The sequence below is a fragment of the Dermacentor andersoni genome, chromosome 8 (assembly GCF_023375885.2).
Source record: "Dermacentor andersoni chromosome 8, qqDerAnde1_hic_scaffold, whole genome shotgun sequence".
Taxonomy (NCBI): Eukaryota; Metazoa; Arthropoda; class Arachnida; order Ixodida; family Ixodidae; genus Dermacentor; species Dermacentor andersoni.
Genome location: NC_092821.1, coordinates 121312639 through 121328958, shown reverse-complemented (window position 1 = coordinate 121328958; position 16320 = coordinate 121312639). Strand labels below are relative to the sequence as shown.

Below are 16320 nucleotides of genomic sequence, written 5' to 3'. Positions count from 1 at the left end.
CGTGATACTTCCAGTTTACAACGCGACCTTGAAACAGAGATCTAAAGGCTTTTGCCTTAAAACTTGGAAGAAAAAAAAACTCAATGTTGACTGGCTTACGCTTATCACCCGCAATAAAACGGGTATACTTGCCACTGATTTTTTCAGGGCGCAAAGCAGAATCTACAATGCTGCACTTCCGATTGAATAACAACAGTTAGCGACGTGCGACGTGATGGAGCCGCCCCAGAATATTAAGCATACTGAGGACAACCGCAACAAAAACGCTGGTTAGCAGGCCGGAAGAATGAAAAAAAAAATGCAGCATTACGGGATGCTTTGCTACGAGCTATAAGAAAGATGCCTCAGCTCGCAAACAACGCTGTTCTTTGTCGGAACAAAGTTCTCTCGGCCAATGTCATGCAGCCACTGCTTCCTGCGCAAGCCGTCACGCTTTCCTTGTGGTATCACAAAAACGGCACAACCATCTTCAGGCTTCTTGCTGCTGTTATATGCGCAACAGGCCGGCATAGCGCTAGCACACAGAGCAGGAAACACAGCGTACAACGTTCGCTGCGCCGAGCTAAAGGGCCGAGCCAGCCGTGCTGAGGAGGAAAATGGCGCAAACGAAAAAGAAAAACACAAGCAAAACTCAAGATCCGCGCGTTTCCAAGGACAACGGCAGGGAGACCAATCGTCGTGTAGAAAAACGGGGGCAAAACGGGGGAACGCGCAAGGGGCGAGGAGGAGGCGAGGAGGTCGCGCGGTGGCGGCAGAGTTCAAAGAGTGTCGCTACTTTCAAATCATCAAGGGACTTTAGTCACAACTTGACAAGCGCGCCACGTAGCGTCGATGCGTGCAAATTCTGCATTGCAGCTGTGTACGTGTAGCAGTTGCACGTAGTAGTTTGCATGTACACCTTTAGTCGGTCAACTCGAGCAGGCTAGCTGACCATTTGTCACCGCCTCCTTTCAAAGGGGATGCAAATGAATGACGATCAACAACGGCATCGTGTCGTGCCACGGGTCAAGGAATGTGACGCTTGCGCCGCGTGTACAGTATGGACACCCGTGTTTACTCTTCGCTACACGTTATGGCGCCCCCTCGATCGCAAGGCGCGAATTAACCCTCTGTAGTGCGTGCTGCCGAAAATGTAGCTCCTGTATATGGAGGTGCTCCTCCAGCTTAGGCTGTGATTGTGTTGTGTGTGCCGCGCAAGCCTGTGACATTTCAAGAAGTGTGATTTTGAAAATACAGTTCAATTTATAACCGACTCTACAATCCCTCTAAAGTGGTGCGTGAGCTGACGGGATTGCCATTACTGCCTTTCGACGTTGGTTAAGCGTTAAGAACGAAAAACTTAAGTAGTTTGTTATGGTTGAGGCTAAGTATTGCTGTAGAAAAACAATGTACAATGCTTGATATCGTTCGAGAGAATGATGCGCTGAAGTACGGTTCTGGAACGAGCCGCCGCGATGCCAGCGATTGATTGCCATCTAAGACGCGCCGCGAAATTAGCGAAAAAGTAGCAAGAGATCGAGCAACTCCGCATGGTATTTGGGGGGGGGGGGGGGGTGTTCCCGCAGAAATAAAAGCCGCCGTCGGGATGACGACGGCTGGGTTGAGAACGGGTCTCTGAAGTTTGCCGACCGCGAGCTAGGCTGATCTCCGGCATCCGTTCTGTGTGCTTCTGCAGCTGTATAGGAGAGGTCAGCGCCGAGCAGAGGTGGAATCAAATTACGCGGCAGAACAAGCGGGCCTGCCAAACACGGAAATGGGACTCCCTTCAAGCAACGCGCACGTTCTTCGCCCTCACCCATGCGACGTATAGCTGCAACCCGTCCCCCAGGCCCCCTCCTTGCCTTGCCTACCCTGGCTACCCTTGCCGCAAACGCATTTGCAGGTTCACACGGACCGACGCTCAGGTGGGGCGAATACGATCGCCCGCGCGGCACTCTGGCTCACAACATTGCGCTGGCAACAACAAGGCCGATTGTTTGTGCCCAGCGCAGCGCGGAAACCCGTGTCACGAACACGACCGCGCGCCGACGTTGAAGAGCGACGGAGGGGAGGGGGGGGGGGGGGGGGGGGGCTTGCGCTAAAGAGTAGCAGACGAATGCGCCCTCTGTCGGTGGGCGTAACGCCTTTCCTCCTCCCCTTCAGAGTTTCCTCAACTTCAGCCGCCTTCTCCCCTTTGTCCCACCATCCGTCACTGTCTCAAGCGGCAAGACGTACCTGGGAAGCCGACAGACAGACATTTACAACGACGCCGCGGAGCCAAACGTCTTTAGCGGCGGTCGCGTAGCCGAGCTTCTTCGCGTATACGTCGACGGACTCATCGGGAACGGCGCTGACGCTCCTGCTACCGGCGGTTCACTTCCTCGTTTAAGCATCATGGGAGGTCCTCGAGCTTGCGCATGCGCGAAGGTTGCCCGGCTAAAGCGCGAAAGTTGCACGTCGTGTACGTAGCGCGGAGCGACTTCGAACGCGGAATGGGCGCTGACAATGGCAAGATATTTCGAGCCTCGTTGCGAGCAGACGACACAAAGGTGATGCAGACGAAAAAGGTTGCAAGCTTACGGAAAGAAACTGCAAACAGATGAAACGAGCAGTAAAGCAAACGAAAGAAGAGAGAGTGAGCGGGCGAAATAAACAAAGAGAGAAGGCAGGGACGTTAACAAAAAAAGCGCCTGGTTAGTTGCTATTTGACATTGACCTTTGTATGTCAAATCGAGGACAGCGACACAGTGGCAGTCCCAGTGTGTCTGTAGAAGTGCGAGTCTCTTCGGAAAATGCATGTTGACAAGGCGAGAGACCGCAGCTGGATGACCGGCAACCGAAGCAGACGAAAAACTGAGCATGAGCAGAAGTTAGCGTTCTTTCTCAAAGGGACACTAAAGTGCAACACTACATCCGTCTAGACCAATGCGATACCTTTTCAAGGCTCTGCTTGCACTTACATGACGGGAAAGTAATAATCAGCGATAACTATTGCATAAAGTGAAGGTCAAATTTTCCCTTTTCGAGCCCTGCACCAAAAACCGCAGCGCCAATACGTCCTTGTGACGTTCTTGATTTCCTTCCATTTCCGCGTGTTCATGGATTTTTTTCTCTGCCTGAAACGCCATCAAAACTTGCTGAATTGAGTGTTCGGGTTCTTCGGAATACAGTAAAATTATTGTTTATCCATAAGCAGCTAATCGACCCAGAGCAGACGCCGTCAAAATTTATGACGTTACCGTGACCCGATGAGGAAACGTCCAGGTAGCGACGCCACCTGTCTTTTGTTCTTGCGTCAGCTCTGGCTTACGAAGCCTCCGCTAACATTAAGACTGCCATTTTTGACATTTCATATCAGTATACTTCAGTTTCTCTGAGACAAAATGCACAGTTACAAGAAAAGAACCACAGCCAGGTGACCGCAAATATCATAGCTGACGAAACAAAACACAAGCCAGGTCCAAACTTGTAATATGTGAAAACAAGCTGAGCAGGGCGAAACGTGAGATAATGGCGACGTTGTAAACAGAGCTGAATGACAGACGACGACTTCTTTCATTTACTGTCACGTCAAGCCTCAAGCGGCTCTTGATGCAGTTGCAGTGACATATAACATTGTAGCAGCGAAATGTTCGGACGATTGAGAGAAAATACGTATGAATAAAGGACACATTTGTGTGAAGTTAGCCCGAGCACTACATAAAGTCTCCTGCCAAAAAAAGAAAGAAAAAGTGTGGCAGAAAGGCTTGACAGTGATTGTCAAAGTCACCGATAGCTTTCTTGTATAATCTGCAGCATATCCCCAAGCCATCCATGAATTGCGAAGCGTTATCGGCACATCAGCAGACACACGAAGTGGCAATCTCACTGCCAACGACAATGCCGAATAATACCACGACGCAGCATATCTTATTGCACTATATACATGGAACTGTACATAGAGCTATAACGTCCTAATATGTCCCACGTTTATGCAAAACAATATTCTTGGTAGGTTCTTTCTGCAATCATGAACACCTCCTTACAAGCATCGTTAAAAGCACAAATCTGTCACAAATGGTCAGGCTGAAAGGAAATGCGTTACTGGGCCGTGAAACGAAGGAATACAAGAAACACGTAGGTGTGAGTTAAAACACCAAGCAAGGAGGTATGTATAAGCCGCAGAAACGACGATAATCTAGCTGTTCTTATAAGTTAGGATAGAGAAACTGCGCGGAATGCCGGAGATATACGTATCTCAGGCGGCCGGTGTTCTCATGTAACGAATGCATGCGAAATGAAGTCGAAAAAAAGCAAAGAACTGGAATGATGAAAATTTCCGGCAACTAATACAGCGATGAAAGTCTCGGGGCCGGTTCGCAACAGGTACCGATCGTTACCGGATTCTCCTTCAGTCCGTTACTCTCCATTACCAAATGTTCCGGTCAGAGAAGAAAAGAGCTCCGCAAGCCACAAGATGGAAGTATCCGTTCCGCAAGGTCAGCAGGGGGCTTTCAATCCAGACGGGGAGACACGTGTTCCTGCCTTACACCGCTCCTTTCGCTTTGCATCACGTAAACGCGCTTCCAGACGATTCTTTCGGACCACCCTCGCAAAGGGAGGGTGGGCTGCGCATAACGGTCGTCTGCTCATCGAAACGAAGCATGCGAGCAGAAGGCGATGCTGTCGCCATTTGCTCACCGATAGAGAGAGACAGACACGGAAACCAATCAGCCGTGCGCGCATTTCGACTGCTGCGCATAGCGTCTCCGTGGTCGTAGAAGTTAGCGTCGGCCACGCAGCTTCGTTCGTGACCCGGTCGTTCCAGTGCGCCACTGCTCTGAATGTTAAGGGAGGCAAGAGCACGCAAGGGGACCTCGTGCAAAAAGAAAAAAAGAAAAGAACTGCCTAGGAATGGTGTGTAGCAGACGATTATGCGCGAGCAGACGATTCTCGGTGCGCGCCCGTCTGCTACTTCAAGACCTCCCGCGAGCAAAGGCGTAATGACGCGCTCCTTTCGTTCCCGCGCGACCACCGCGCGCGGAGACACGGCGCGCCTTGTACGAATTATGGCCGCCTGCTCGTCGAGTCTCAAACCACATTTCGTCGCCGTATCGTCTTTGTCGTTGACAAGGCAGCGCGGCAATACCCAAGACCACATATCAGAATTTCGATATGCGCTGCGATCGTATACAGCTACTATGGTGGCAATGATGTATAGCAGACGGATTTCTCTATTCTTCGTGCTTGTGGCTTGAGACATTCTTGTGGTGTTTCTTAATATATGCTTTATTTTTCCCATTATAACTTAAATTTGGGGATTTTACGTGCCCAAAATCACGATCTCATTATGGAGCACGCTGTACAGTGGGAGACTACGAAATAATTTGGACCACCTTGTGTTTCTTAACGTGTACCTAAATCTATAAAGCTTGATCTTTTTAAATTTCCGAGCAATCGTTTTTTTTTTTTTTCGTCTAAATTGTGAAGGCAATAGTTTCGAGCGCGCAAGCGTATATTCACTGTCAATTGCTACGTTTTTAACGCAATGTTTTCTCGAAAAGGATCAATATGGAAAGTCCCAAAGCCACTTGAAGCCAGAGAGACAAATTTTAGACAAACCCGCGTACTATGCAGCATTCCTACGCTAGCTAAACCACGACATCGAGTATTTTCTTTTGTAGGAAGCGCCATGCCAATTATAAAAAGCAGCTCCTTATTTCTAGACGAGTGTTCTCAGCAACTGATTGACGTCAATCAAAACGAACTGCTGGTCCCAAATTAATTCCCGAATGATTATATAAGGCGCAACGCTCTAAAGGCAACGCAAGCAGTGCGATCGTAAAGCGAGTCGCATTTGACGCATTGCGTGGTCTGCCGCGAGAAGATTCCGATAAAAAAAAATTAAGCGCAGCTGCAGAAGTCCTGCAGTGGGTGCTTGAAACCGCAAGGAATGACGGGAAGTACAGGCTGCGGCTTGACTCAGCTATGGCAGCAGCGCAACGTCGAGGCAACAAAAGCCAGCGAGGAAATTCATGAGTGCATCGCGGAGTATCCAATCTTGCCAAATTTCTTCCATAGGGTCTCCCAGCTAAAGTTAGCCGGGACACCCTAAAATGTAGACACCCGGTGCTCCGCACTGACAGCAGCGACAAAACACACATCATAGTAGGTAGAATGTAAGCGGGACGCGGTACCCATTTGTAGTGACCCCACCGATTGCTTACCACGAGGCAAGATTGGCTGAGATGTGAAAATGTCCAAGTGCTCTCAATATACTCGTGTGTGTGTGTGTGTAGTGATTATTAGGTGAAGGGAAGAGAGAAGTGCAGTGCCGTAACTGTCTCTCAAAGGAGGACACCTCAACAGCACTGCACAGGGTAGGGGAAGTGGGGAGAAAAAGATTAGAGAGAATGAAAGAGGGCGGAAAAAAAAAAAGACAAGAGGGTTGAAAAAGAAGAAGAAGCAATGCGGGGCTTATAGCCGCGCTCGCAGTTGTGTGTCGACAAAAAAGTCGAGAAGGGCAGCAAACGCTCTCTTGGCGATGGAGGCGTGGGCTGCGGGAAATAGGAGTTCTGTCTCCGTGTTACAGGGTAGACCCACTCGACGATAGGATGTACAAAGCGCGGTGCGCTCAGCGTCGAACGATGGGCATCGCAGCAGGAGATGTGCGAGAGTCTCATCCTCGCCGCATTCCGCACATGCGGTCAATATATACTCGTATACGCGTATACTCTGAATACGTGGGTATGGTTTGCGATGTCAGAAGCGCGAACATTCTCGAAGTGGAGCTCGACACAGCTCGGACCAGTCAGACGAGCGATCAATCATGGCCTGCCTGTCTTGTCGTCTCGTAATGCCTCATTTTCTTGGTGCCTTTATATATCGACTGGTTCACCCATGGGGATGAGTAATTTCGACAAAGGCAACATGCACGTTACGTTGTTACAGCTTTGAAGTCAGACACCACATTCGGGAACGTGGGTTTGAAGGGGGTACGCGAAATAAACGCTGTCGCATTTAATAACTTGCACTAAGGGGGCGTCGCGCATGCCTCGCAGACGTGGACGCGTGTCACCCGCGCATGCGCGCTTGCGAACGAGCGAAGACGGAGGCCGCCCTGGCGCCCCCAACTGCGACTCGTCCGATCGAAGCGCTCTCGCCACGCGGTGGCAAGAACAGCAGCCGTTGGCTCGCCGCCACACGACGGGTGGGCTCCGCACGCGCTGTGATTTACGGCTTCATCACGGCGCCGGTCACGATCCTTCTCAGCGGGTATTTGTACACTGCACTTCGCTTTCCTCCTGCGAATACAGCGGCCGCCTGAATAGCAGACGACGCCACTGGTAGCGGAGCAGACGACTTGCACTCGCCGCTGCCCCCCCCCCCCCCCCCCCTTCTTCGTCGTCTGGTTTCTGCTTTCCGCTTCTTTATCGACAGCCATTGACTGACGCCGTAAGTAAAGTGGTTTCGGTCGTAGAGTTTTCTCGGTTTTGACAAGCTCAGTGACTATAAGACGTCGCACAGTTGAACACGAGGTCGCGCGTGCGAACGCGCCTGCGGCGGCCGCATTCCGAAGGGGGCCGTACGTCAAAACGTTCGCGTACTGTGCATTAGGCTCACGTTAAAGAACCCCAAGTGGTCTAAGCTAATCCGAAACCATCCCGTGGCTACGGCGTCACTCATAATCTGCTGTGCAGTTTCTGGGTGTCAGGCCTAACAATTTATTTGTAGCGCTTCCCACAGAAAGATATCTGGCTTTGGCCGCTGCTTAGCTACATACTCGTACATGCGAACAAAGGGAAGTGCGTCAATTTCTCTGATATTTGTGCTTCTGACTTTAAACGTTATTTTGCGGTTGTATTTACTTATCATCCTTTTACCTTTCTAAAATTTTCGAGAAATCATATTTTTTGTTATAAACGCACGCAGGCAAAAAAAAAGTGCGTTTATGACAAATTTTTGCATTTTTGACGGAATAGTTCGTCGAAAGTTGCCCATTCTTCCAAGTGCCAGAGGCGTTCGATGCCACAAGTACGAAGTTCAGGCCGATACATGTACCACCCACTTTTCCTACGCTAGCTGAACCGCTCATGGCCTCCGAGATCCCGCTGCACAGCACGTTACGCCCCATCTCGGGGGCCACAAACCACCCGTAGATTTTCCTACAAAGACTACTGGAGGCAACTTTGGCGCTAGTGTCTAGGAGAGCTGCGAGCGGGGCGCTTCAGCCGCAGCCCTTTAACGATGGCTAATGCATGGATGTGCCTAACCGCGTCCTTCTTGCATCGAACGCCTTTGGATATATTTCAACAAAATATTATACTATAACCTATAAGCGATACCATTCGCAGCCATTATGCATGTTCGCGGAGTCGTATTGTCTTGCGCTTCGAAATTTCGGCCAATAGTGGCAGACGAAAAGTAGTCTGAAGCCACAAGCACGAATGTCAGACAAATCCGTTTGCTAGCTAACCATCGTTCCCGAGGTACCTGAACGATTGCAGTACCAAAGCTTCCGCTAGTAATTTGTGTAGGAAACTCTAATAGGGAACTCAAACGTGCGGGCCACTTACATGTGTCGCTGCTTTTTCATACCGCTAGGTTTTCGTCCTTTTTTCTTTATTTACCACTGACTGAGGTAGTGAACAAAGTGGCTCCTCTTATTCTCACCATGGCATGTGTAGGTTCCTCTTTTACTTTTTCTTTTTCGCTGGATTAGAAAGTCAAGATACCAACCTGACAGCCACCACTTGTTCCCAATGTCGTGATCGCTGGTTTTCTTTCTTTCTATTTTTTTTTTTTTTTTGCCTCGTGGTTCTCGGTTTCGTCTTTTACTGACCATATAATTTGCTCGGTGGGTACAGTGCTTTCGATTATCGCTACCTCAGAAGTATTTCGTCCTCTTATATATTTCTTCTCTAGTTGAGAACAGTTATCGAAGCGTACCTAACTCAGCCATTATCCGCTTTCAAGGTCGCGTTCACTGCGTCTATTAGTCAAGCGGCTTCCCTGAGTGTCACTGATAGCGGGCGACTTCACACGCTCCTAATGGCGCTTATCAGAGCGCGCCACTTAATTTGACTATATGGCCCTAAGTGGACGATGTAGCTCGGGGCCAACTATATATGTTCGACTGTCTCAAATAGCGTGCTACAGCTCGGTTTGCAGCGACGCAGAACACCCTTGAGATTGGGACCAGAGGAAGCCTCTCCCAGCAGAACGTGGTAGCCGCTCCCGGAGCAAGCGCTGTAGTCACGTGATCTGTCGGATCGCGCTTCCAGGTTGGGGGCGGGAGCGTACTTCGAGCGCTCGGAGCTGGAGCGCGCGGCGCTCTGGACGAACCAGGCGAATGTGCTCCGAGCACTCGATTTCCACCAACCGAACGTAAACCGCGCACGGCGAGTGCACTCTGGAACACTCGAAATGGACTAATTCGAATGTATTTTAAAATGTCAACGAACGCGCGTGAAGGAACGTGCACGAACGCGCACGTGAAACGCAGAAAGCAAAAAAAAAAAAAAATAGATTGATCTCGTTTCACTGATGGGGAATTCGCCAAATGGCACCGGTGCGGGGCGGCCCCAGTGCGTCATTTCATCCAATCATCGTCGCCCCCAGGTCGCCCCGGCGAACGCCGGTGCGAGTTGCCGAATTCGCCATGAGACTCTGAATGGTTCGGACGGAATTAACGTTGTATTTAGGAGTGAAAGCTCGGCAAGCAGCACAACGTAAACGCAGAACGTAGCAACTCGATGTTTGTCGTTTCGATGGAGAAATCAATCTCGATACACATCTCATGCACGTCACTTCAAAATTGTGTAAAGTGTTCTCTCACATCATCATTCTACGTAACCATTGTGTACACTGCACATATGGAACATGATTTTATGCATGTGACATTTAGTTTATGTGTAACTGTACCTTTCGGTGGGTCTATGTGATTATATGTTGGTGAGTGAAGACTCGGACACTACTCTGAAAACGTGCCCTGTCTCGTGTTTTTTTTTTTTTTTTGTGTGTGTGTGTGTGTTATCGTCCTGGTGGAATTGTGATTTGATTGTGACTCGGTGTTCGTATCGTCCCTTATTTAAATAAACTTCTCTTTAAACACATGACGGTGACATAGACGGCAGGAACTTATCAGCAGTATTGATATAGTTGCTGTCGCAGTAATAAGTGACATGAAAATGAGCCATGGTAAAAAAAAAAAAGAAAATCTGTCACTGGAGAGAGGGCCTGGTATACCGCGTTACCAAAGGGCCCTCTCTCCAGTGAGCCCGAATGGGAAAAAGCCCTCAAAAGCCCGGACCTCAAACTCCAACTCAAGGCCGTCCAGAGGGCCCAAGAACTGGCGGAGCGTCACCACGTTCCCGTCCCGACTTGGGCGTCGCCTACGGTTCCGGCCCGAACAGCTCCCCGCGTGGGATCTCCAACGGCTTAAAACTCCTCAGGAACTCAATAAAGTTCTTGACTGACTGAATGGGGACACCTAAACAATTCTTACGAGTTCTGATTGCGACAGCATCAATGTCCAATTGAGCGCCCCTGAGCGCTCCTTCGAGTTGTACTCCTCGCGGACAAGCGAGCGCGTTTTCAGTTCGCCTAATCCGAGGCGCAGTTAGATCGAGACCTTGCGCGGACAAGGCGGAGACACTACGCCGTTTGTAGACTTGGGAACGGCACGAACGCGATCATTTCATACACTCATGGCGTGCCCTTTCGTTCTCTTCGGCCTGTGTCGCGATGAGCAGACGCTTACGTTTCGGAAATTAAGCAAGGAGACGTGAGATACGCTCCAAATTCGGCCCACTCGAGGCGACGAGCTTAAACTTCACCTTGCCGCCGGACACGTGGAATGCGAGCGGCGTTATGGTCAATCAGCGACACTTTACGCGTTACATAACACTAATATTCGCTTCGCGCGCATCGCTTGCCACCCCGTAGTGATGAATTGTAGTATTCCTTATATGGTGAAAATGGAAGGAGGGACTACTTTTCATTAATCATTGACGAAGTCGTATCGCGCAAACTAAAAAAAAAGAAAAAAAGAATTGAGAGAGAGAGAGAGAGAGAGAGAGGCGGCCCTAACATGGACAGCGCCGTCTGTTTACACACGCCGATTTGCATTCCTCCTTATCTACCCATATCGGTATTAATCATCGTTTGCCCGGGCGGGCGCGTCTAAACAAACACGGGGTGCGCGCGCGGTGTGTGCTGCGCAAATAAAATGCGCGAGGTTCGCCCGAGTGCACACCCCCAACCTATTATTATCAACATACACATGCCTTCGCATTAGCGCGTTACACGCTCCCCGGCAGACCACCTCTTCGCTTGCGCAACGTCCAGGAAAATCGCCATCGACATCGCATTCGGAACACTCCGCACTAAATCATCCGCGCGGCAAAATGTCGACCACGGCGCCAGCAAGCACTGCAACAGCCACAGAATAAAAAAAAAAGAAAGAAAAAACAAAAGGGGGAGGGGGGGGGGGGTCGTGTGCAGTATACACTTCAAAGCGGCGGTCGAATTATTGATACTTCAGCAAGCTCCACCCCCTCTCGACCAAGTCCCCACCTACAGAGATGCTTTAAAAGGCGTGCATCGCTTCACGGTACAAGAATGTTGCAGACAAGATTGAACGCTTCTTGCTGCTCCGAGTGTGCGCACGGGCTGACGTTGTCGATGTAAGCCGAATCCCTTCGGCGCACGGGGCGACACCGCCCCGCTCCAAATCAGTTCCCCAAGTGTGGTGCAAATTTCAGTGCTTAAAAGATGTTTGTGCCACCTATCGGATAGAAAAAAACTAAATGCTTGATGTCGAACAATAAGATGCGTATCTATAGTTTGGATAATTGCCATCAGGCGGCGCTCCAATCCGTAACGCCCAAATTTTGAACCAGCTATTGGTGTTGTATTGGAGACGGCGCTCAGACAGTTTCACAACTGCGGCGATTAATAGAAACTGTGGCTATAAAAGAGAAGAAGACTGCATTATTCATCGCCCGGCGAGAGCGGTCGTGGAAGGCGGTATCGCCGGCGTCTCGCGCGGGTTTCTTGGGTCCCTTACCTCCTGGAAAAGGAACGGTAGCTCGCGGTAGGGCGTCGTGCGCGCGTTTTCGGCGAGCTCTCGCTGGCGAGAGAACTTCCCGACAAAACGCCGCGGCCCGATGAGGATCTACTGCGCGGCGCCACCGGCGGTTAAGTGGCCTATGCATCAGCCGGTGGCCGCTATCTTGAGATGTGAACCGCGCTGCGTACGCACACACGAGAGTTATACGCGTATGAAAAGCAGGGATGCGGCCATCTTGGGGCCGCGTTCGACGCCGTGGAAGGCGGATTCCTGCGCATTTGTGAGGCGGCGCCCCAGGGGACGCTGTGAACGCCAGTCAGGTGTCGAGGAACAAAATATACGCTCCCCGACACACTCGTGGCTTCTAAGCGACATTAATGGGAAATAATAAGGGGGCGCTAAGGAGAGGCTCTATAAATCAGTTTATTAGACTGATAAAGCAGTCTTTCAAAAGTCTATCATCGCTAATTTTGCGGCGAGAGGCTGTTTATTAGAGGAGAAAAATTAACGTTCGAAGTTCCATTTCGTCTCTGTCTTTTCCTTCATTTCGCGCCGAAATCCCAGCTCCCGTACGTCGGTGTGACATGTAAGAATTCAAAGTAAGCTTTCGTATTTTGGTCGCTGTGACTCAGTAGATGTTCCTGAAACTTGCTAGGTTCAGTGTTTGTCTTCTTTGGAAGGCAATGTGGCCAATGTAGTCGGACGAGGCACCGTCGAAATTGATGACGTCACGGCGTAGACAGTGCGGAAACTCTCGATTGTGAGGTGCAATCGATCATATATCTTTGCAGGGGATCGATGTAGGCTTCGGGCCTTACGTTTTGAACTTCTCGTTCAATATTAACCCGTGCCTGCAATTCTACCTACAGTGCGAGACCGTGCACAGCTTTTCGGCGTTCAGCGTGTGATGGAAGCCGTCCGGAAGCTTCGCGTCCGGCGGTTCCCGCATTGGGCTGGATCTTTGCCTACATTATGAGCATCGATCGTTCCATGACCTATCTTTGTTATGATAATATATACTTTCACTAGCCTGATTTGCGCCGCTTGACAGAACCGCGAAGTTATTGATTCATCGATTGATTGATTTATTGATTGATAAAATTATAAAAACTGCAAGAGACGCCGAAGAGCAACGATAAGTCAGCGTAAGGGGAAGGCATATTTGAAATCTGCATACAAGACTCTGTAATCGGCCGAATCTTGAAACCTCTAGTAAAGGTAATAAAAAAAGGAAGTCTCAAGGACCGTGTACCCTTAAGCAGGTAGAATATTCTTAAGACTCTATTTGGCCTTTCTTCTGAAGCAGGCGTTTATTTATCGAAAGCAAATGAAGGAAGTTTCCCGTCCTTGAATATCATGTTCTAACCACGAAACAGCCCCAGTCAGGCTGACGTCACTGATTTCTTCGATTTTCATTCAGGAAAACTTTCATAGAGTCGTCGGTCGTTCTTTGACTATCACAGCACGTACTATACCATGTGTCCCAGCTAACCTTAGCCAAGCTGTCGAACGAAAAAAAGAGATTTAAAAAAGACGGTGCCAAATAGAGTGATAATACCTTTGCCATGTTCGGTCGTCCGAGACGTGACGAGCGAACAAAATAGGTCTTAAAATCGTATTTGCACTGTGTTCTTCAAATCCTTTTCTTTTGTTCCGATGAACAGCTTGGCTAAGGTCAGCTGAGAGGCCCCACATGCAACCTCCTTTTATATTTATTACAATGCAAACGATTAACCAGTGCCGAGTATTTGCCGAAAAAGTATGCGATGCCACGAGGAGCAATGCCTGTTGCCTTCATCTGGTTGTAACTAACAAAAGATAGAGCACTTCGGTTCCCCTGATTCTACACTTGCTTATTGCATACCGAGGGCCTCGACTCTGTCGGCCTTGATGCCTTGGTGTAGCACATACGAAGGTTTGTTGGTCGGTTGCCTGCTCCTAAGTTCACGCCGCCTATCCTGTTCAGCAGGATGTTCTGCATCCGCGACCATGGCCACGAGTGGCGCTGGCTAGCGCTCCTAGACCTAAGGTTTCGTACACTGATGGACATTCGCTCTGTACGTCATCAAGCGTCTGACGCCACTAAGGAGCGCAGCAAATGGTCTTCTCGATTTGGCTGCACTTTGTGCGCTAGTTCCGTTAGCTATCCCTTATGAAAATGACTGTTGAAAAGTTGTTGGCATATTGTTGACGAATTGTTGACTCAATAGCCTTTCAACAATACCTCAACAATTATTGAAACCACAGGCAATAATTCAACAGTAAAGTTGTTGGGCAGTTCACAACAAAAAAGTCGTTGACTAAATTCTGTTGGTATATTGTTGAATAGTATTGAGTATTATTGAGCGATTGTTGAGCAGTTTTCAACAATGAGGTCATTGACTAAATTCTCTTGATATATTGTTGAATAGTATTGAGTATTATTGAGCCATTGTTGAGTAGTTTCCAACAATAAAGTCGTTGACTAAATTCTGTTGATATATTGTTGAATAGTATTGAGTATTATTGAGCCAATATTGAGTAGTTTTCAACAATAAAGTCATTGACTAAATTCTCTTGACATATTGTTGAATAGTATTGACTATTGAACCATTGTTGAGTAGTTTCCAACAATAAAGTCGTTGACTAAATGCTGTTAACTTATTGTTGAATAAAATTGAGTCACAAGCAATATTGAGTTTCGAAGTACATGTGAAAAACACACGCACATATGTATGTGTGCGTCTTTTGCACATATATGTTGGTTTACTGATCACTTGATCACCATTGCATATATACAGGGTGTTGTTTCACGTTACTTGAACCATAGACGTATATACACGTGTTTCAGCTAACTTTACTCAGAGTTTAAAAATATGCCGATGCACCATAAGACGATGCGACCAAATGCATGTTGCTCACTCTTGTACGTGTCACGCTATTCTTGTATTTTTCCTAAGTAGTTAATTAGTCAAGAAAATTAGCCATTCTGAAGGAACAAAGTTAGGCGAAAAATTCTAATTAGAAAGCTCTAGAGCACTTTGCAAAACGTCCTATTAGGCAATTTCTCACTTTCTATCTATTAAGTGTTAGTGTTTTTCAGCTTACTGCGGATGCCCGTGAAATAGAAAAAATATCACCTGACATATCCGCTTGCGCGCCGTGCTTGCAGCGCTCCCAAACGAGCATACCATCGAGCAGGGTGTGTTGCCGCTTAAAAGGCGACAGGGCAGTGACGAAGGCGTTGGCTGTGGTATTGGCGCCAGCGACGTGCTTCCCTCGCTGCGGTTCATGATGGCGATAAGCAGACGGGTGTTCACACCGGTTAAATGGTATGTTTTCGTTTGTGCGCAGAAGGCTTAGGAGCAGTGCAATCACGACTCGCAGGCGGGCATATGTCACGTGGTGCTTTTTCTATTTCGCGAGCATCCGCAGTAAGGTGAAAAACAATAATACTTAACAGATAGAAAGACAGAAACTGTTTATTCGGACGTGTTGCCAACAGCTCTGCAACTTTCTAATTGGAATTTCTTTCCTAACTTCCTTGCTTCAGAAGTTGGTTAATTATGCTTGACTAAATAGCTAATTAAGCAAAAATACACAAATAGCGCGACACGCTACATACCAAAGGGAGCAACATGCATTTAGTCGCGTCGTCATAGAGTTTACACTCGGCCTAAAGTTAGCAGAAACACCCTGCATAAATATATATATATATGCAGTTTCAGAAGACAAACGTCCCTACAAGCAGTGACAAACACCCGATGATTGGACGCATCCTGCATTTCCATCGGCGTCCATTATAAGGGGCCAGTGCCCTGGCTGTGTGTTAATTAGGAAACGGCATTGCATGCCTCCATGTTAAATATGGTCAAGGTGGCGGAGAACGTTAACAAAATTCAAGTCTGGGGTTTGACGTGCCAAAACCACGCTTTGATTATGAGCCGCACCGTAGTAAGAAACGCCATATTTATTTTTGCCATCTGGGGTCCTTTAACCTGCACCGAACGCACAGTACACGGTCGTTTTTGCATTTCACCCCAATCGAAATGCAGCCGCCGCGGCCGGCATTAGATCCCAAGCACTCGGGTTAGTAGAGCAACAGCTCAGCCACTATGCCACCACGGTGGGTGCGGCGGAGAAAGGAGTGAACATCGTTTTTACAGAGTGCGTTTCGCTTACCCGTTAGCGCGCTATACAGAACGAAACGAAAAGCTTGGCCGATATGTACGACATGGTGCTCATATTTCACATGGAGGCCAAATTCTTTTCTGTGACCTAGACGGGGTGCTGGCGAATGTGTTCGGAAT

General features: G+C 48.7%; 1 long non-coding RNA gene across 3 annotated transcripts in view; it reads right to left on the bottom strand.

Moving 5' to 3' along the window:
- LOC129384313 (uncharacterized) overlaps positions 1 to 16320 on the bottom strand; it is a 244243-nt gene that overhangs the window by 77516 nt on the left and 150407 nt on the right. The gene's annotated exons all lie outside the window — the stretch shown is intronic.